At 48.8% G+C, this 22623-nt stretch overlaps 1 pseudogene; it reads right to left on the bottom strand.

Moving 5' to 3' along the window:
* Positions 1–8601: 8601 nt before the first annotated feature.
* LOC128893379 (zinc finger homeobox protein 4-like) lies at positions 8602–22620 on the bottom strand (annotated as a pseudogene).
* Positions 22621–22623: the final 3 nt, after the last annotated feature.

Genomic DNA, 22623 nt, shown 5'->3' with positions numbered 1-22623 from the left:
GGCTTATCCAGCCACCAGAAAAAAAGAAAAAAAAGAAAATTGAACACGATTTCCGCGTGTAGGTGTTTCTACGAAAAATAAGCCACGAAGATTCGAATCCACGGTCCTCGGATTCACAGTCCACCGCTTTTCCTACGCAACCAATCTCGTATCCTACGATTCGTGTTCGCGCGTTTGACTCCTTATTCTTGAGTATGGGATGCACGATACTACACTAGGCTATCCAAAAGTGACGTGCTTCGATACCAGACTGCGAATTTCAGTTTGAATTCGAGATCAAAATTAATAGTTCGAAAGAGTGGATTGTTTTGGACTGCTTCATTATTCTCGCTTTGATTTTCTAATAAAATGACAAGTAATTTAGAGTCACACCATTTCACTTGCCAGGCAAATATTAAAGAAATAATTCGAAATAGGCATCGGTTACCAGTTCGTACCGTTTGAACAATCATTTTTCGAATCTTTTATTCAAATATCTCAACTTTCTTCGTAGAACATTTGGCTGGTAATTTCAAGGCAGAACTTGTCAATAACAAGAGAAGGACAAAGCTGTGCTAGAATCTGTTAATCAATTATTCAATCGTGCACTCCCCGTACGTGCCATACGAAAGTGTTATTATAAGTTGCATGCAAAATAACTATAATACAATGTTCGCGATAGTTTATAACATAATGTACGCGTTATTAGTAGTTAAAAGTTTGTTGCACAAAATGAATCTTTTAAAATTACTATAGACGTAGGTTTTTCATAAAATTTCTACCCTGTGCGTATGCTTTTCCAATAAGGTTATTAGATATGCAACAAAAATATCTACAACGACCACGTCAGTTTGCTACTTCGTAATTATGGTTTTGTGGAACTATTTTTCCAGATGTAGTTTTTTCTTTGCCTATTATCATCAATAGTGTGTGATAATGTGTGCGGTGAACAGAGAAAGAACAGAACTTTTAATAAAAATGCAGCACTTTTCCCGCACGAAATTGCACAAGATTTCTCAGAACTATTACACTTAATAAGTAGTTGCTACAATGTTGAAAAAGTATAATATCGCCGCTCCTACCTAAGTAATGGTTTCGAACGCAATTTCCCGGATTCAACCCTTAACGATTTCGAATCTATCCACATTCAAACGGTATTCTTATCGTGACATTTCCAATGTAAACACACTCCCAGCAATTCTGCGCGCCGTGAATCGCGTGATTTAGATACGTATCCTGAACTTCTATTAAATACCAATTCGATGGACGATTTATGCCACGTGCGGTCGGTGTCGTGTCTTGTATACAAATGACAGAGTTCGACACAAGCGATCTTTGATTGCACTGACAGGTAGATTTAAATGGAGATACCTTTGTAAGCGAGGTGCTCGTACCACTTTTCTATTATTCGATACAACATAATGCGACGTTGTGCCGCGTACGATCCGCAAATATTGTGAATAATGCGAAATAACGATAGCCTAATATCGCGTTACATTAGACTTTATGCGACCATTGTTTGGGACGTTGGCAAGTGGAAAGAATAAATGATAAATTTTGCGTAATTGAAATCGTGCATTTTATGGAGGACTGGATTGCTTTATCGGTGCTTCCGCGTGTTCTTGCACGTGTCTGGTTTTAGTTTGTACAAAAGTTACAAGCATCAAGTGGAGTTGCAACAGACGTTGCAGAATTTTTTCGAAAAATCAACATCCTCGAATTACGCGTGGGCGTTGATCGACAAGAGTTTTTAACGATTAGCCGTCCGATTCTTTTATATCGGTGACTGCTCGGTCCACGTCAAGGCACCGAGCGACTTTACTCTTTTTTGATTGCCTCAAGGTCCATCGGTACTTGCGTCGTGCCGAGTCATGCGTGGAACTCCCGGCATCATTGCCATAACTCGTCTCGCCGTGTTGCCTTCGCGGAGTTTACGGTACCATCGTTCTCCGGCCGTAACAATTCGGTCGCCTTGGCATCATCCACGCACAATTGCGGCGAAATTTTTACGGGAGGGCCGGTCGCGTTGGGGCAGTGATGAATTATTGTCGCAATTTTTATTAATTTCGCGGAAAGGAGATTGCGCACAGTGGCGTAGCCGTCTGTCCTTTCTCGAGAAATGGCGTTGGAAGTAGAACATGCACAGCTATCCAAAGCGAAGAGAACACAAAAATAATTTTATTTATTATCAACAGTTGACGCGCTAATTTAGAGTTTATACCTTTATCTATATTTTTCGATCAGGTAAGCATCATTTTGAAAAGTGTCATCAGCGTTCACAATGGCGTCGAGGTCGCCGAAAGCGACGCGTATACGAGGAAGCGTCGCCGAGACGATGGCAGCGTTGAAAATAGCGCGGCAAGCATTATAGGCAAGCCTTAGAGTGACCGGTAGCCGACCAACGAGTTTTTTTGCCGGATTCCAGTAGCGCCTACGAAAAACGACGCTGGCGAGAAGAGTCCGGCCTCTATGGTTCGCTACTTTTACTAGGTTATTCAAGAACGGTCTCGTGACTCGTTTCGCGCCAGCTCCTCTCAGCACCTCGTCCGACGCAAAGTCTGCCGGTGCCAAGGGCCAAAAGAAGTCCACCCAGGAATTCCTCGTTGCGACGCTTCGAGCGCGGCGAAAGTGAACGGTCCGGAATCGTTTTGTTACGCGCAAGAAGCGGGGTCTCGGGCTAGAATCGAAAACTTTCTCTTCGAAGAAGGATAACACGATAACATGTTCGAGGAGGAAAATGAAGCTGGTTTTGGAAGCTTCATTTGGAAAGAAATTAGATTTTTAATAAGAGCACCTCGTTCTTTATCGAGGGAATTTACTATTACGTAAATTATCCTCAATAAACAAGCGCTTAAAAATTGATAATTTAATTCTTGGCGATGCGTCTATCAGAATCTCCGATAAAAAATTGTTCGATACTAAAATGTCTGAACAAAACTAATCGTTGCATCGATAATTACTTCATACTTTTTCCATATCGTAGACCAGCAGCTTGCGCGTGATTGTTTTGCAACACCCTTGCCAAAAGGAATTCAATCGAGATTCGAGTCGTACGTAAGTATTCCCTCGAAAATGCAAGAAATGAGGAAAGATAGTTGTCACCGTTCAGAATTTTTTAATACGAATTCTTGAATTGCACAATGCGCGTACACGGAATCATACTTCGTAATAATCGCGCTGAATCAACCGCGTACAAGCTATGCGAATAACGAGCGCTCCGCACGCTTTAATCCAAAAAAAAAAAAAAAAAAAGGTGCGCATCGACGACGATCAGCAGCCCCTGGGGTGCACCACTCACCCCCTGTAACAGGATTTTTTTCGGCTCCCTGTTCCTCCGATCTCGCTCTCATCTTTGTGCCCGCGGCCATGAGTCACATAATAGTTCCTCCACGCGCGGATCCCCGATGATTTATGCCTCTGGTTCGGGTTTTATGTATTTCTGTGCAATGCGCGAGGCTTCAGCATTTTTTTAGGTTCTCACCCCGTTGTCGGGCCGCTTGACGATAAAGGGAGACAGAGGGGAAAGGAACGAAGGTGGTGGGGAGAAAGAGAAACGATCGGGAGGGGTATCGAGGGGTGGGGGAGAAGAACCATAAAGCGTTTGCGGGGTCTGGTACTGCTTTTCGCTGCTACGGCTAACTACGCTGCCTATATAGATCGATATAATTAATAGCTCCGGCGCGGATCGGGTAACATATGGCCTGGGACACGGCAGAAGAAAGAAGAAGGACATGGAACGCGGATGGCAACAGGACCAGAGGCGGGGTGGGAGGGGGAGGGCCGAAGAAGAAGGAAAGGACGCTGAAAGTGGGAGAAGACGAACCGATTCCGAAGGTACTTCTCCGCCTGCCGCCACCTTAGTGTTGACCGTGCGGTCCTAGCGTTGAATCCAAAGGGATTAAAGGCGAATAAACGAAGACCGCGAGGGTTCCCGACGGCGGCAGAAGAGAAAGAAAAAAAGAAACGAACCCACGAGTGCCTCGCGGCATGCTAATTCCTACCTGGTGGCGTCCCCAAGGCCCTCTCCGCCCGAGAATCCATCCAGGTGAACTCGTTTGGTTCCGATTCTACGACCACTCCCGTCGACGTTACCGTGATTTTAGATTGCGTGGGACGTTTCAATGTAAACAAGGTGTTTGCGATACGGAATAAACTTAGGTGGCACCGTCGAGCACGAGACCGAAGTTCCCTTTAGGGTAGACGGAAAACGTCGAGGAATTTTGTGTTGGAAACATACCTGGGGGTCCTTGAAGAAATTCGGATCGTTTACCTCGGTTTTCTTTCATATTTCAACTTTGATCGAGGATCGGCACGCTTTTATATATTTACAATTACGAATTTATTCGGAATATGGAGCGTACGAATACTCATAGGACCGACTGTATACCATATATAATTCAACAGTCTCCTTAAATGCACAAGTTTCTCTACGATAAATGGACAGTAACGTGATCCGGGATCGGATATCTCGATGAGACAATGCTAATACAGCGATCAAACTTGTTTTATTATTACCGTTTTTGTTGTAAAACTGTTGCCATCATATTCCTGACATTTTTCTGATTGAAATGAGACCAAACACGACGTAATTCGCATCATATTTACTACATGTCTCACCGAAATGATTCCGGTGCTGGTCGCCATTTTCGCATGTCGCTCCGTCCTCTTCTTCATTCCCTGTCCTTCTCTACACTCGAAGTTTGTTGGGAACACATTCGAAGATACAGTACGACTGAAGGAGCCATGCAAAATCGGAGACCCAAAACATTGCACTCGAGTGTTTTTATGTGTTTACACTTGACACGAGTCGAGCGTCGAACGTAGAAAAGGACAGATAGTGAAAAAGAAAGAGGTCCGAGATCATATTACGCCGGTGGTCGGGCCTACTCGGGCAAAACTAGGCAAAAGAAATAAGAATGGGCTGGCAACGGGGGGGTTGGTATCTGACGGACATACTAGCAAACTTTGAAGCGTTATAGCTTGAAAACTAATAAAAATCGGGTAAATACATTCAAACTTAATGAATACGTCTTGAATAGTACTATCGCATGGTATAAAAGAAAATATATAGTTCCATTTGAAAAACGAAACTTGACCGTTACATCTCGTTAAATAACAAAGTTAACAAAAATTCCTTTGCGCTTGAACATGCGCCCCATTTTACCATACAATTTTCATATTTGAAATTTTGCATTCGGCCGATAGTTTTAGAGTTAGAGCTCTGCATCACTTAGGCTGGGACACCCTGCATATAAAATTAATAAATAATTCTTGACAGTAGAACGCGAACGGACTTATTAAAGAACCCGACAGAATCGGTCCCAACGCGAGCAGTTCTTTGAAGCGTCCGTCCAAGGTGGAAGTTAATTGGAACGTAAACGGGTCCCGGGGACTCGATGGCTCCTACCGCCAGGCGATCCGGATACGTGCTCTCGGTTCGTAATTTTCGTGCGAGCCGATGTCCTCGGACAAAGAGAACGTCCAACCCTCGAGAGGCAGTTATCATTTGCATTCCCTCGTCGGGCGACGCCACGTGCCTACCGTGCGAGTCGTTTACACACCCTCCGCGCACGCGAGTCAAACCAACGGCGTGCTTTGCGCGCGGCACGCCGTGTGTTTTGCATAATTTCACGAGCCGTACACATAATCGTTCCCCGCCAGTACAAAACGCGCCGGCATTTCGTGTCGCGGGCTGCCCCGCGACCCACCGGGGCCGGCTTGCACGCATTAGCATAAAGTTTTCAAAATAACGCGCCGCGCGCCGTCATAGAAACCGACACGCGTGGCCCCGCACACGAGCCGGAAGGAAGCGATCCGTGAAAGGGTTCGGGTTTGCGTCATGAATTTCGACGAGTCTCACCTTTTCTCGACACCGTCTCCGAGCTACCCCTAACAGAAATTCGCCGAATAAATAAATTAAAGGGGAAAGGTGAGGATTCTTCGAAGGACACGCGACTGAAGGGGTTGTCTTTTGCTTTGAGAGCTTTGAACGGAGATCATTTGGTATTCTGGGTATGATGGTATTCTTGTGTCAGAATGGGGCAATGGAGGTAAGTATGAAGTAAGTGAGGTTACGTGGAAATATTCCCGGAGCAGATGAAGGCCGTGAGCTGTTTTAGGAGGTAATTACGCTTTCGATACAGAGTGCCCTTGTGGATACTACTCCCTTAATTTTGATTTGAAAGCAAAAATGGTTTCTAAAGGTTAGTCGTATAAAGAATGAACCACCAACGACCTAAGAGATGGCGTTTAAATAAACCCAGACGTACGAGTCGATATCCTATCAAAAGATATCGTTAAGTTCCAGCCATTATTAACACTTTTGATCGAGCCTCAAAGTCTGAAATATAAAAAAGAAACTCTCTCACTTTACAGGGAGTAGCCTTTGTCGCGACGCTCGCACAAAAGGCGCGAAAACGTAGAAGGCAGAGTTCAAACACCGCGACGACGTCTCGGCGTCGCTAAGGAATCAATTTTCCGAGCGAATATCCGAGCCCTTTGTTCTCGTTTTCCTTCCATGCGCCCCGGTTCCATTCAATCCGTCAATTGCGTCGTTTAGGGAATTTCGTGGAGGAGGCGATGAACTGGCAGCGAACGCCGACCATGACCACGTGTACAATGGTTCCTGCAATCATCCACCTTCCCCCACGCAACGCGTCGCGTATAGATCGGCTCTATTGTTGTGTCGGGGACGCATCGAAAAAGCACCGCGACTAATTATCGCCGGGTTGATCGACAAAACCTTGGAAAGTCGGGTAGAAGTCACGTAACAATTACGAAGTCATCGCGTCAATAGAACGCTGGCCCCCTCGCAGTCTACTCCGCGCCATTGTTCTTTCCTGGGTAATTGAACTCTCCGAGTTGGGTCTGAAAAATTAGGTGAGCTAGCTGTCGCGGTACAGATTTGGGCGACTCACGAAAACGATTAAAGGTCTATTTACACATATCCGTATTACGTCAGTTCCGTATCCGTTCAGTTCCGTATCGTTCCATCAGTGTCTGGAACGATACGGAATCTCTTGTGTGATCTCTTTGGAACTCGAAGTGTCAATAAAATGACAGTCAGTGAGGTAAAGGTGACCTGATTCTCAAATCTCAAATTAGTTTGCGATCATGGATCGCGCTACATATTCGTAGTCAATCATTCGCTTAGCATTCGTGGCAGTAGAATGCTAAGAAAGCGTTTCGAGTTGCTGATACCAGCAAAGAAAGCCTCGAGCGCAAAGGGTTAATTCGAATACTATTGCGAAAAATTCTGGACCCTATCCAGGTTAACTTCTGTCCGACTATTAATGTCCCAGCTGTCGCGGAACATCGTACGATTCACATGGGGAAAAAAAAAACGTAACACGTTAATTTGACGGTATTGGACGTGTGTATGGCGCGCACGCCTGCCGTGAAAATCGGTGGGCGTCAATATTAGATGACTCGTCGCGTCGATACATTTTGACCAGTGATTTTTAAATTACCGTAAAGGGTTCGAGGTAAGTACTCTTCTACTAACCATCGAAAGTGTCACCTTAACGTAAAAATCTGTCACTCTTATGTCATTCTCGACGTTTTCCCACGAAGGAACCTTTTAATTTAAACGATAACCGTGGCTTGAACCGTGTGGTGAACGTAATATCTGGTATAGCGAAAGCTTATTCTTTTTCAGAATTCGTTTATCGATTCGCGTCGATAAGATATAAATTTCGAGATATAAAGTATTCACAACCAACTCTCATAAATAACTCTCATAATTTTGTTACGATTCAAGTCCCAAACTTTTGGCCCACAAATGAAAATTGTCTAACAGTCTAAGAATCAATTCTCGATACCAACATATTTGAAACTATTTTCGTCCATCCACTCATGTTTACTTCATTTCAAATCAAGTTCTTAAGCCTAATAGTTAAACAAAATAATTGATAAGAACATACTTGGAATTTTTCTGTTAAATTCATGCAAGGTTTACATATAGATGGAAACTATGCACGTCATGCTGCCTCGTTGCTTGGATCGTTTTCCACGTAAAATAAACCTGGTTTAATTACCGCGTGATGCACGACGACCAGACGAACAGGGTCGTAATTCGTTTCAATGGCCGCTGTTTACGCAAAACTCGCGCAATCGATCCGCGAGGATACCAGGAAACGTGCTTTCTTCCGCGTTGAATATCGCTCGGCGATCAGCGAACGAGCTACCTACGCGCGCGTTTCAAACTCGTGCGTTTCTCGTCGCGAAACGACCATTCTTATAATAGCGCGCTACTTGCCTTAATAAACAATGAGCTCCTCTATTCTGGAAGCCTTGCTCGAGACGAGCGTACGACAAAGACTATTTAAATGCGCCGCTTGAGTTCACCTTCTGTAACCCATGTTATCTACTCTTTCTCAAGAAAATTGTAGAGCGTAGAAGAAAACGAACGTCTCAAATGTGGTATGAGTTTTGTATAAGCGCGAACCTTCCAAATGTATTCGTGCCATGATGTTGGAAACTGTAAATAAATACTACTCTGAATGTTGTTCAAAAGGATTATTGATTTACATTAAAAAGGGAATAACGCGATATGTGTTCCGAAGGATAAATAAGATTTTTTCGAAAATGCATACGTATATGTTTTCAGAGCGCACACTGGGTTACACAGGGTTGACGGCAACGACTTACCCGAAAACACAGCCGGAGGTGAGGGGATGAACCAAATAAGAGTAGGGTGCAGGGAATGAAAAACTTTAAATAAGAAGAAAAACCAAAGATTAATCTTATGATAGTATAGCTTTATTTTAGACTAGAACGGAAAAATAATATAATATTAATAATATAAAATAATAATAATAATAATAATTAATAATAATAATAATAATAATAATTAATAATAATAATAATAATAATAATAATAATGATAAACTATATACACAAGAATAGTAGGGGCCGACATACATAACATTGTTTCTTGTACGTGTACGTGTCAGTATCTCATGTATGCGTTTATTCGCGCGTGGTCCAAGTGCGTGAACGCGAATCCGTGTTTGTGGTGTGTGTGTGTGTGTGTGTATGCGTGTGTACGTTTGTTTGCGAGTTGTATACGTGTCGTGTCGGTGAAGAAAAAAAGCGAGAAGCGGAGCCACACCCTCGTCGGCTGCGAATACGAGCTCACGCGGTAAATAAAATAAATTGAAAAAAACGAAAAAGGAAATGGACGTACGTCGGGCGTTCTTCAAGGTCGAGACACTCGAAACGAGTCGTTTCGATTGCGTGGGCAGGCGAGAGTGTGACTATCACAAAAAATAAAGGGAAACTCATAAATAACTAACGCATAAAATAATAATAATAATTAGTACTAGCCCTGATTAAGATCGATGTCATCGTAATGGCAAATAGGATTCTCTTTAACGTCGTACGTGGACGCGAAGGGGAAGAGGGCAAACGTATGAACGCGAAGGAGAAGTGAAATTTCAACCCTTCGCACACCACTGGCGTCGCTGCGGCGACACCGATAATACGCACCACGCGATACGAACAACAGATTTCAAGTTTCGCCCGTGGCAACGCAAAACAGAACGAAATAAATAAAATTCTCGTTTGTAAAAATTAAAAAAAAAAAAAAAGAAACTATATTTGATTGTCAAAAGTTTCATACGCGGCAACGCGAATAGAATTGAACATGCAAAATTCACGTTGCGAGCATTTACTAATTAGTTCAAAGGGTGGATGCGCGTGCTAACGTCCAGAGCGTTGCCACAAAAATTGTCTCGAAGTCCCTGATCGTTCGTATCGAAAATAATTCGTGGATTGCAAAGGGTTAATTATGATACACGCGTGCCATTGGTTCCTGGGAGTATAGTTGCGCCACTAGCGATTACGTATGTGCTCCACGGAGGCCAGAATGGGGACCGTTCACGAGGAAGGGGCCCCATTCGGGCCTCGGATAACAGCGGAGACTTTTGCGAAGAATATTTACAGTGAATGCTTCGGGCACGATAAGGTGGGCTGAGGGGGGGAGGGGTGGGGGAGGCATCGAAAGATGGTACTCGGCGCTGGAATGGCTTCGCGGATAAGTGACGACGACGATGACCACGATAATTAATAATGTAGAATCGAAACAGGGAGAAAACAAAGGTAAGGAGCGAGGAGTGGGATCGATACTTCGCTACGCTATGTAGGAATTAAAAAGGCAATGTGTATTCTCCGTTCTTTCTGACTATACTATAATGCATCAAACGCTTCGAGTAATAATCGAAATGGATAGTACTAAGAATCCATTATAAAATATAATAATAAAGTTCGTAATAATTTCTATCTCTCCGGGCTTTTCTTTTGCGATGATCGTTTTCATTTTAAAACGGTTTTAATGCTTCGACGCACGCTCTCTGAACTCGCTCGCACTCGCATTCTCGCAAACGTTCACTCGCACGATCTCTCACTCGTTCGTCTCTTTCGCCCTCTCGCATTCTCTTTTTACGCTAGAATAGTCATCTGATAGGAACTTTCAGTATTGCCTAGCTCTGGATATATTATATTCGCACTATACATTGTAAACGATTTTTCACGAAAAGGAAAAATTCTCATCGTACAAATTTCCATAGTTGACGGGCCCCCTAGAGTATCACACGGGCCAAATTGTACAGGTGTAAACGTATACACGCGGTATAAACAAAGAACACGTGCACACATACAACGACGTAAACTCGCGCGAGTTCGAAATTCATTTGTCCACGAAATTACAAAACGAAAGAAAAATGATAGAACAAGAAGAAGAAGAAGATGTAACAGCTCCGAACGACTCGCGTTTAATCGAATAGAGGCAGTCGTAAAACGTGTATCAACGCGTGCCTACTCTCGAAATGAAAAAAATAAAAAAAAAAAAGTAGAAGAAGAATAGACAAAGGAAAAAGGAAAAAATTGATTTCTAATCGATAACGTTTTCATCTGGTCGCGTAAAGGATCAGAATTTCGAACGAAACGCGGGTCGAACGGTCGCTTACGAGTCTAAGAGGTCAGCCAGACACTCACCAGCCGTGGTGGTAGCCGTGCTAGCCGTCGCGGCGCCAGGATGCTGCTGCTGCTGCGGCTGGAACATCGCCGTAGGGTGGAGGAACAAAGATCCGTACATCATGTTTTCGTCCGTTTGCTGTTGCTGCTGGCCAGCCTGCTGATTGGTGGTCCCGACCACCGACGAATTACCGATCCCTGGCGTGCCACTGTTGCCAGTGGGAACGATCGGTGCACCAGGCGTCGGTGGCACTAGGCTGCCCTCCTCGACGGCGACGCGGACCGACTCGATGTGCCGCCGCGAGAAAACGTGCTCCTGCAGCGGCGACTTGGCCGAGTATCGAACCGAGCACAGTCTGCACTCGTCGGGCCCGGTTGGTCCGCGATGCGGTTGCACGGCCGAGCCCTCGGCTGGCAAGCCCGCCGCCAACCTGGCCTTCTTCTCCTTTGCACGGGCGTTCTGAAACCAGACCTGCAACTCGTTTCGATTAGACCGCAAGCTCATCGAGATCGGGACGATCGCGAGCAACGGGGGTTCCTCTCGACGCGAGACGCTCGGGACTCGGCGAAAAGCTGCCAAGGAAATTTTAGGCTAGCAAAGAATTCAAAATCATTTTACACAATTTAATCAGCCATTTTCGAATCCCAAACGCCACTCGACGAGCTCACAATCAGGTTACACTCTGGATCGCTTACCTGAACCACGCGCTTCGGCAGACCGATCTCGCGGCCGAGCATCTCGCATTCGGCCATGGTCGGTGTCTTGTAGTCCGAGAACAGAGACTTCATCACCTTCACCTGGGTCGCCGACATCTGAGTGCGATACCTTTTGCCGCTGGATTGGCTGGTTCCACTGCCAGCGCCCGCCACCGGGGTGAGCGGTGTGCCGCCTGCTCCCGCGGAAGCCGGACCCTGTCGCGAGCTTTGGGTGCTCGACGCAGGGCTCGCAGGTCCGCTCTCGTCGTCTAGGAATTCCGTGGTCTCGCTCATGCTGTCGTCGTCGCAGATGCTTCTTTCGGAGAGATCGGTGAGGGGCCCGCAATCGCTGCCACCGCGAAAATGCACGCCGTGCTGCTCTTCGAGGAGGTTGCTCAATCCGCCGAGGCTGAGTTTCATCGGGCGGCTGAGATCTACCGGTTTGCTCAGATCCAACGGTGATTCGCCGCTGTTGTTGCCCGTTTGATGGTTGGACGCCTCCTGCTTGCCGTTGATCGCGTGAGCTTGGAGCTCGCTGATGTAACGCTTCATCGACTCTTCGTAGTACTTCTTCAAGGAAGCCTCCATATCGGTGTTGAAAGGCGGGAACAGCGGCGGCATCATGTTCGGGGTGCTAGGATTCGAGGGCGCGGATTCCATCGAGAGTTCCTCGTCGGGGATATTATCTATGTTCACCTCGCCGCGGGCGATCTGATCGGCGTGCTTGCTGCTAAGATGGGACTCTAGCGCGGATTTCACTTTGAACAACGCCGGACAGAACGGGCAGCGTTTATTGATCACTTGGCTGTGCGCGCGAAACTGACCCTTTCGTTCGCGGGCGCGGGTGTTTTGAAACCAGACCTGAACGACGCGTTTCTTCAAGCCGACCTCACGAGCGATCGTCTCCAGCATCTTTCTCGACGGATTCGATTCGACCTGATACTTTTGATACAAATAGTCCAGCTGTTCCGGAAGTATCGTCGTTCTCAGACGTTTGTCTTTGGGTTGTTCGCTGTGCTCGGAGTTGGACCGCGTCTCGCTACCCGTTCCCTCCTCGAAGTCCTCGTATTTCCGTTTTCTGTCTTGCATCATCGCGATCAGCGGATGGGAGGTGTCCGCGGCGACGCCTGAGGTCGCGTTCAGCGCTTGTTGTTGAAGAATGCCGAAAGGCGAGTCCGGAGGATAGGCTGGCGGGAACAAGGACGGGTTCATGATATGTACTAGCTGATGCTCGCGCCAGAGCTCGAATCGTCCGAACATCAGGTTGCATTTGTCGCATTGAAAGCTACCCTCCTTAGACTCGGCCTGCGACTGCGATTGTTGCTGTTGTTGCAGCTGCTGCTGAGGCTGCTGATGCGATTGCGTCAACGTCTGTTGTTGATGATGAGGGGATGCGGTAGCGTTCAACGGTTGCTGAAGTTGCTCGGCGAGCGCCGGCGCGTTCGTCGGGTTAGCGGGCACAGCGTTTGCAGTGGTGGTCGTTGAGCTGCTGTTGCTATCTTCGGAACTCAAAACGGCGGCCACTTGAGCCGCGGCGGCTTGTGCTTGCGCGCTTCTCTTGGCATCCTCCTCTTTGAAGCAGTGCGTCTTCTGATGCCGAATGAGTTCGTAGTATCTCTGAAACACCAGTAAGCACTTTTTACATTGGTAATTCAAGCCCGGAGTTCTTTGAAAGCGGCCTGAACCGTCGTCACTTTCGCGGGTGCCGGCTGTCACGGGTTCGGCAGCGGGTTGATTCTCATAAACTTTACGTGCCTTCTGTCTAGCGTTTTGGAACCAAACCACGATTACGCGCGGGCTCAATCCAAGAAGCTTGCTCAGATATTCCAGATCGTCGTCTTTCGGGTATGCGTTATTCTCGAAGAACTCTTGAAGAACTTTGATTTGGTAATCGGTGAATCTTGTACGATTCGCTCGTTTCCCAGAGCTACCGCCGGAGGAATTGCTGCCGTTCCCGTTCCCGCCGAAGGAATAGTCCGTCGGTCCGCGACCAGGGCTCAGAGATCTCTGCGGCGTCAGAGCTATCGCTGCCATGGCGCTCGGCACGACGCCACCCGGTCCAGGGTTGGGACTGGCGAAATTCTGAGGTCCAAGTTTCGGTGGAAGCATCGGAGTGCTCGGGGCGCTGGTCGTCGTCGGTATATGCGACGTGACGTCGTGATGAATGCTAGGAAAGACGGAGCTAATGCTCAGAGCTGGCGAATGAGGTCGTGACTGTTGCCCGCCCGAGCTCCCGGGCGAATGATGCTGTTGCTCCTCCTGGTGTTGCGAGTGCTGCGGAACGTGACATTGCGGTTGTTCCTGAACCTCCTGTTTTATCTCGCTGGTCTGAGACGCGTTGATATTAGTCGTCGACGGCGGCGGGGACGCTTGCTTGTTTGGACTTTTGTCGTCCGAGGAACTGCTCCCCGATACGCTAGAATTCAGCGGTGTCACTTTCGCTTCCCCCGTTTTCTCGTACTCCTCGAGGTTCAATGTTGTGCTCGGAGGATTGTTGAAATTGTACGGACTGTCTTTGTTGCGTTGACGCTCTTTGAACAACGTGTTTCGGAACCAGTGTTTGATCACTTTCGGTGGTAGGCCGCTCTGCGCCGCCATGTCCAATATCTGCTCTTCACCGGGTGAATTGTTAATATCGAAATGCGCGCGTAGTATCTTAAGCTGTTCGTCCGTTATGCGAGTGCGTGCTCGTTTCTGCGAGGCAGCCACGTTTGCCTGCAAAACGAAAAAAGATTTACCTGTGCTTTCTTTCCTTGCACGAGCTTTCCGTGTTCGAGAATGTAATCTACTTCGTCTTCCATATTTCGATTACTTTGTATTCGCGGAATAGCGTACAGGCTCGAATACTCGCGTCCGATGTTACGTAACTCTCGGCATCAGTAAATGGAAGGATCGTTAACGTTCGCGATTTGCATAACGAAGTGGCCCGTTCACCGCACAAATTTATTAACTCCACTTTTTGGAAAACCTTAAATTTATTTGGCCATTGAATAATAAATCATTCATTTCAAAGCCCGTTACATCGCGTTTCTCAACTTTTTGTTTTATGGATTGTTAATCGATTTGACCAAATATCAATGAATATCAATGAACATCAATTAATCGAAATGCTATTTTATTTCTAGAGTATCAAAGAAGCCCATCGGAACACGGAAAGGCTGCTAGTAAGTCCATTCGCGACATTGGTAACTAACCTGCGAATGTTTATGCATTCATGACAAATGGAGATATGGAGGAATCCAAGACATATTTTCATTCAAGTTTCAATCCTTTATCTGCATCTAAGAAAATATGAATTTGCACAAACATCCGCAGTCTACTAACACGTTGTTGACCGGTCAGGAGTGAACTCGTGTTTGCACTTGCGTGATCTATTTCAATTTATGAAACCAAGCCGGTCAACAATGTGCTAATAACAGAAAACTACAACAGTCGACAAATTACTTACGGCTGCAGCTTGTTGCTGTTGCAAAGCGATGTGTTGTTTGGCCAGAAGGTCAGCTTGAGCGTTGATAGGCGGATACGCGGTGGCAGCGCCGTCGTACGGAGGCGGAGGTAGCATCATCGGCACCAGAGGTGGTTGAAGATTCATGGCGGCCAGAGCAGGAACGTTCAGTCCCAGCGGCAGACCCATCATCCCCATCATCAATCCTGGATACTGTTGAAGCTGTTGCTGTAGCTGCGAGGCTGCCATGGCGTTCAGAGCAGCTTGCATCTCGGTCATTTGCTGAGCCAGAGTAAGCTGAGCGTGCTGCTGTTGCTGTTGTTGCTGCTGCTGTTGTTGTTGTTGTTGCTGCTGCTGTTGTTGCTGAATGTGATGCGTGGAGTTGGTTGTCAGCACGACTGGAGTGGTTGAGTCGGTGCTGGAAACGGGCGTGTTGCTCAGGGCTGGAGTGGTAGCAGGAGTGGTCGAGGTAGCCTCTGGAGTCTTGCTGACGCGTTCCTTGCTCTCCGCGATCTCTTCTTTCTCCCGTTCGCGTTGTTCTTTGTCGGAAGTGAGATCTTGGGGCTGAGCGGATGCCGGCGTGGAACTTCTAGGCGCGGACGACGTGGAGGAGGACGTCGCGACGGTGACCACGACGCTCTTCTTCTCGTACTCGCACTTGAACTGCTGCGCGTACTTCTCCAGAAATTCGCGAGGCACCAAGTCGCGGTGCACCTCCTCGCAATGAGCTTTGAGGACCCACACGCTGCTAAATTCCTTGTTGCAATGCTGACAGGTGCTCTTCGTCAACTCGGGTATAACGTCGTCGTCCGTGTGCTCCTCTGCTTCCTCCTCCCTTTCGCGAGCGGCTTGAGCGGCGAGCGCTTGCTTCTGCTGCTCCTGTTTCTGTTGTTCCTGCTGAGCTTGGAGCGCAGCCGCGGCTTCCTCCTCCTTTCGTTGACGTCTCTGATGGTTCTCGTTGAACTGCATGACCAGGTCGAACCCGAAGCTCTCCAGCAGGTGCTTGTACATTTGCGAGGTCTTGTGACGCGGCTGCGATAAAATGTCCTGCGTCGTTTGCGCGGCGTGTTGGGCGCTTTGCTGCATGTGTTGCTGAGGACCAGGCGTGGTGGACGTGGGCGGTGGTGTCTTGGCTGGCGCGGATGGAACGAGTTGCTGCGACGCGGCCAGTTGTTGAAACAGTGCCAGAGGATTGCTGAAGATGCAGTAGAGCTGTTGGTGCGTGGCGAGCTGCTCCTGGTTGACGAAAAGAGCGCTGCATCGAGGACAGGACAGCATCGTCCCCGTGTTGCTGGCGTTGGTGTTGATGGGTGGACTGTTTGGACTCGTCGGTGGTTGTTCTATCAGAGGTCGTGCGAGGTCTAATTGACCGCTGGCGGCGAGATCTGGTAATTTACTGGCTCTAGTCTGATGGAGCACGCTTCTCATGTGAATGTCCAAAGTGCTACCTTGAGAGTAGGCTACCTTGCAGATGTTACATTTGTAAGGCTTCTTGTCTTGATCTTGCTGGGAATCGGGCGACTCCGTCGGACTAGCCGGCGGTACCACCGAGATCAGCGTGTTATTGTTACCCTGCTCCTGCATGGCTCTCTTCAGCTTGTGCAGGTGGCTCACGCTGTTGTAGTGAACCAAGAGTATGTTCTTCTGGGTGAAGCTCTCCTTGCAAACGTCGCACTTGTAAGGTCTGTTCGGGTCCAAGTATTTCTCCATCGGATAGGACATCTTCTCGCCTTTGCGATGCAGCAGGGTCTTGTTGTGCCCGGTGAGGTAGCTCTGCCGCGTGAACGCTAGTTTGCAGCGATGGCACTTGAACTTCCTGCCTGGATCGTGGTAGGAGTCCTCGGCTACGGGCTGGCTGTTGAGATAGTCTTCCAGCAGACGTTGTTCTTTATGCAAGGGCGACGAGTCGCTGGCATCGCTCTCCTCCTCCTCGGCTTTGCTGGCATCGTCCTCGACGTTCTGCTCGCCGGCCAGATTACCCTGTCTCCGCAGGCTCTCCTCGGTGAGGGCCTGCAGAAGCGGGTGAGCGTGGAGCAGGCTCTGCTTGTACTGCGCGAGCTCTTCCTCGTGCATGTCCGCGTGAGTGGACTCCAGGTGTCGTTGAAGCGCCTGAACCGAGCGAAACGAACGACCGCACAACGCGCACTTGGTCGCGTCCCTGATCGCGTGGTATTGCGAGTGTTGCTGCAGTTTCTCCAACGTTTTGAACGCCAGGCTGCACTGGCCGCATCGATACTTGTAAACGTGTTTCTCGCTGACCGCTAACGTGGGCGTGGTGGCGGGATGAGACTCGCGATGGTGTTGTTGCAATTCCTCCAAGGAGCGACAAATGCGGCCACAGATGGTGCATCTCGTCAGCTCCTCGATCTCGTCGTTGGCACTCCGCTCGCTGAGATCCTCTTCCTGGCTGGGCTTGCCGCTGGCGGTGGGCGACGTTGGCGTGGTCACCGCCGGCGTCGAGGTGTTTCTCGGATTGTTGTTTAACCAATGGCTCTGATCCACCAGCAGCAGCAGCCGTTGCAAACCGTCCGAGTTGACCGAATGTATTTGCATCACGTGCTTCTCGAGCGCGGAACGCTCTCTGAAGCCGTCTTGGCACAACGGGCACAACAATTCAGGCGGTGGCTCCTCCTTCACGGTCTCCGGCTTCTCTTCGGAATCCTGAACGTGGGCCACTTGCAAGTGCTGCCTTAATTCTTCGCGCGACGTTGGCTGATAAGTGCAATACGGGCAGGTGACGTCCTCGTGTTCGTTCTCCGGTTCTTGTTCTGGTTCCTGATCGTTATCCGGCTCTTGCTTCACCTCGTTACCGCAGTCGCTGCCTTCCTCTCGTCGTTCTGAAAAATCGCAAAACGGTTCCGCTTACGGTAGGAAGCCACTGTTCTCGGGAATTCGCGATATGATTGCGGGAGCTAATTTTCTTCTAATACGAGGGGAATTAAAGACCTTACTTGGGGTAGGCGAAACTATCGCATCGAATAATATCGGCTCTTGGCTTATGCACCGTAATTTTCGGGAACACGCGAGAGACGAATACTTTTACTATTAGAATATTTCAAATGCAATCAATGGGTTTGGAAAATGACATTAAATACCATCCATTCGAAGTAAATCTACGTTAAGCTTTGACTGGCGCAACGTAAATTCGTACGTCTTAATATCCCAATTACTTTCTTTCGATAACCAAAACGTGTAATTCCCCTTTCTATCGAGGCGTCGATAAATCGTCGATCGACGTTGAAAATCATAATAGCCGAAAAAATAACCATTAATCTTGCAGCTGCACGTGAACAGGGGAGTATATAAGCCGATAATGTTGCGAGAGAAAGTAAATTATGTGTAACGGCAGCGAAAGTGTTTTATACGACGACGCGAAGTTTTCGTCCGATGATAAATTAGATTTACTTTTTTCCAACCGGTATACGTTATTTTTCAATTATCATCCCGTTGGTATCTTTGCGTGGAAGTATCGTTTTTGATGAGAATTTAGAAAACTATAATTTGTGGAGTACATTTAGATTGTTAAACGATGCAAGGTATTAAAAAAAAATCGACGCAAACAATAACCGTGCATTTGAAGACCAGAATGAAAGAACTAATTACCGCTACCTAATGCACGCAATATTACAATGTACTGCATTGTGTTACAAAGTTGGACGTGACATTCGCGGACTATTATTAATTAAACTAGCGACAGGTGTAACCGTGACTCAGTCTAGTAATCCCATCGCTGGAGTAAAGCAAAGGTCGATATTACGGTATATTTGAAAAGGTTTTGGTAACGATGAAGAGTAGGAAGGGTGATTCGCGGTGGTGTGCAGATATCGCAGATGCTTCTTCGTCCAGTGTAACAATACCACTTGAAATTACAGATTGCCGATACAAAATTATTGACGGAGCCGTGCCAAGGGGACGAAAGAAGCGCGTCTGTTGGTGAAAGCGAGACGAGAAATAAAGGAAGACCGCCTATTCGCGTGGTCTGGTATTGTCCGAAACCGCATTTACATCGAACGGCGTCAGTTGCGAGAACACAACGCGACGAACCAACGCGTGCTGCTGGTTTCTCTTCGTATATTTATGTAAGTACAGGTCGTCGATATAATAACGCTCAGCATTGTGCGTGGCGCGATACACGCCACGGCCATATGCCACGCGAAATTACCGTCGTTGCCTGCTAATTACGCGATAATCGATGAAAATACTGAATTCATTAAGGGTGCGACGAATACTTTCTACCCAGCTGTGAGAAATTTTCTTTAGATCTGGATTTTCGAAAAAAAAAAAGAAATTAATTTGTCACTTGTAAGAGTCGATTTTGCTCGAATAATAGGAATGAAAGCGTTTCACGATATCATAATAATCATCGAATTCTTCTTTCTTTTAACTCTTTCAGACCTGAAGTTTTTTTCTCGTACTAGTGTAATTTGATTTAACAACAAAATCCTAATAGCGTAGTCTTCGAGGAAAACTATGTTTCGGTCGTGACGGTAATTTAAAAATTTTGTGTTCTCACTTGTGAACGCCAGGTTTCGAAAGGGTTAACGAATTTATCATCTTTATTTTAACGAAATTTCGGACCAAGTATTCGGATCAACTCACCACTGTTGGCGGTGGTGGCATTCGGAGTGGTCGGCGTGGTGGGACTGGACTGTTGAGTAGGCGGTGCATCGGGATCGCTGACGACTTGGAAAACGTCGCCGATGTCGGTGTGCGGGGTTTCGTTCCCTTGGATGCCGCTCCGTCGATGGAGCTGATGCAATTGCTCCATCTGAAGGTGTCTGAGGGACCGGACGTGCTGGAGCAGCGGCAATCGGTGTCTCGCGCTGAATCCACATAGAGCGCAGTGATACAATTTCCCCTGCGACGACACGTTGGCGCTGGCCTCGAGCAGGTGACGGAGGAGCAGAGCCGCGGCCTCGTGTCGCGGTGAAGCCGCGTGGAGCGCCAATTTATGAGCGCTGTTGGTGTAATAGTCGCACGCGTGACAACGCAATTGCGCGGCGCTTGTGGGCGACGCCAAGTACTTGAGCTTCCATTCGTTTCGGGGACCGCCCTCTTTCACGTGGTTCACATGCTGCAGACGTTGAAGGTGCTTGTCGGTTTTGCAGTGTAGTTGAAAGTTCGCCTTTAGGTTAGTTTTATAGGAACAAAGTTTACAGACAAAGTGACCGGCGACCAGAGCGAGGATCTCGCCCTCGCGCGTCCGCGTGCGATCGATGGCCAGGTGGTGGCCCATGGCTTCCAAGGAGTCCGTGCCGAAGTTGTTGCAAACGCAGCACTGATAAAGATGGGATGGATCGGGATCTGCCGGTTCGGGCGGTGGATCCATGCTGTCGGGCGAGAGACCAACGTCTCCGGCGAGGTTGCCCATCGCGCCCATGCTCGCCATACCGCCCATAAGTTCTGGCGGTAGTTGCGGTGGCAGCTGACCGCCGGTCATCATTTGAATCAGCAGAGCTTGATTGTACGCCATGTCCGCCAACGCTGCCTCCGCGTGTTGGGGCTTGTCCAGCCCGCCGAGATGCAGCAACTGTTCGAGCTGTTGCTGCTGATGTTGTTGCGCTTGCTGATGGTGGTGCTGTGCCTGCTGATGGTGGGACTGCAACGCGGAGAGCGTCTGCATGTGCTTCACGTTCTGCTGCAGCACCAGCATGTTGTGCGTGTGTTTCTCGCTGGTCATGTGTATCCTCAGATTGCGCGCGACGTTCGTCTCGTAGTTGCAAACGTCGCAGCGAAACGTTGGCTTCGGTTTGCTTTGGTTTCCGGGTTGACCGGCGATGTGCGGGCTGTGATTTTGCTGATGGTGGGGACTTCTCGTCGGCATCGGGGCGTCTTGAGAGGAAGATGGATTGTTGGCGCCCGAGCTACCGCCGCCACCTTGCTGAAGCTCCTGCATATTGTTTAGATGTTTGTCGCTCTGCATGTGAATACTGAGGTTGCCCTTGGTGGTGGTGGAATAGTTACACACCTCGCATCTGTACGGTTTGTATCCGCAGGTGTAAGTCTCGCCACGCGCTAACCTCGGATGGGGTTGACCGGCGATGCAGTATATGCAGGAGGTCTCGCTCTCCGGGTGCTTCTCTTTCATGTGTATCTCCAGAGTTTCCTGGTACTTGTAATGCCAGTTGCATTTAGGACACTTAAGGGTTTTGCAAGAGTTCCGACTGTGAATGCCGGCCAGGGGTCCACCGGGACCGGCCAGTCTGCTGCTGGCGAGGATCAGTTCGCATTTCGGGCACTCGACCCCGCTAGGTCTACCTTGCATGTGCTCGGGACAGACGCCGATGGTCGTGCCCGTGAGGAAATTGGGTGGTTGCTGGGTCAGAGCGGCGTAGGAGGACGGTGAGCCTTTCGTCGAGGAAGTTGGCGGTGGCGGTGACGTGTAATGGATGCCTGCAGCGTCGGGCGCCTTGGCCCAGGATGCGGCGCTCACCTGAGCTCCGGTCCATTGGTGTTGCTGCGTTTGTTGATGATTGTACGCGAGAGGATGATTCGAGTGCGACGTGGGCGTGGTTGGTGTGCTCGGCGACGGCCTCTGTTGCTGTTGTTGTTGCTGTTGCTGCGGACTGCTCGGCACGCCAGGGGTACTCGCAGGCGTGCTGGTCGTAGTGGGTATCTCGTGATCGTTCGCTTCGGAGCGTTGCTGTTGTTGCTGACTCTGCATCTGCGCGGGTGACGGTTGCGAGCAGGTGGAGTTGGTCACGGGTTCGAGAAAACTGACGAGCGGTTGCTTCCCTCTGCCCACGGCTTGAATGATAGCCGACGCGGTCGAGTGGGAGAGCACTTGCCTTTCGTCTTCCATCAGGGTGAGCTGATGTTCGCCTTGAGCGTGCGCCACGAAACTTTTAGCGTACCCGAAACTTAGCTTGCATATGAAACACATAAGAATGGGTTTCACGGGCACGGAGGCGGCCGGGGGCGGCGGGGCTGCCGGTGGCGGGGGTGGCTGTTTACTACCCTCCGCGCTTCTGTAGCTGATCACCCGATAGCTGTGCATCACGGGAAGATCGGGATTATGCTGTTGCACCGTCGACCGTTGCTGTTGCTGTTGCTGCTGCTGCTGGTAGGCCTGATGCGCGTACAGCCGCGAGACGTAGTACGCGTTCGCGATCTGAGGAAATACCAGAGAATGAGGAACCGAGACACCGCGCCCGTCTACGATGCAACCGTCTGGCAGAGAGTCGTCTTCGCTTAGCTCGCTCTCGCCCTCGATGATGTACGCCGAGCCATCGGGATTGTAGACGATCTTTCCGTCGAATTTCTCAACGTCGCCGCCCGTTGGACTCGGGCTGGGGCTTGGACCCTGCTTCTCTTGTTGCTGGCCCTGCGATTGCATTGTCATGGTAGTGGTGGTTGTCGTTGTGGTCGTGTCCGCGATAGGTGTAGGCGTTGGTATGGCATCGCGGGTGCAGGGTTCCGTGCCCGAGGGTGGACTGGCCGTGCGGGGGTGATGGGGCTGGTGCAGCGCAGCCCCTGCTGCCGGGGGGGGACCCGCCCCCTCGACCCCCCTCCTCCTCCGGGCTCATCTC

Source organism: Hylaeus anthracinus, unplaced genomic scaffold, assembly GCF_026225885.1.
Source record: "Hylaeus anthracinus isolate JK02 unplaced genomic scaffold, UHH_iyHylAnth1.0_haploid 27396, whole genome shotgun sequence".
In the NCBI taxonomy this organism is placed as follows: domain Eukaryota; kingdom Metazoa; phylum Arthropoda; class Insecta; order Hymenoptera; family Colletidae; genus Hylaeus; species Hylaeus anthracinus.
The sequence above is the reverse complement of the archived record's forward strand: the minus strand, read 5'-3'. Positions and strand labels throughout refer to the sequence as shown.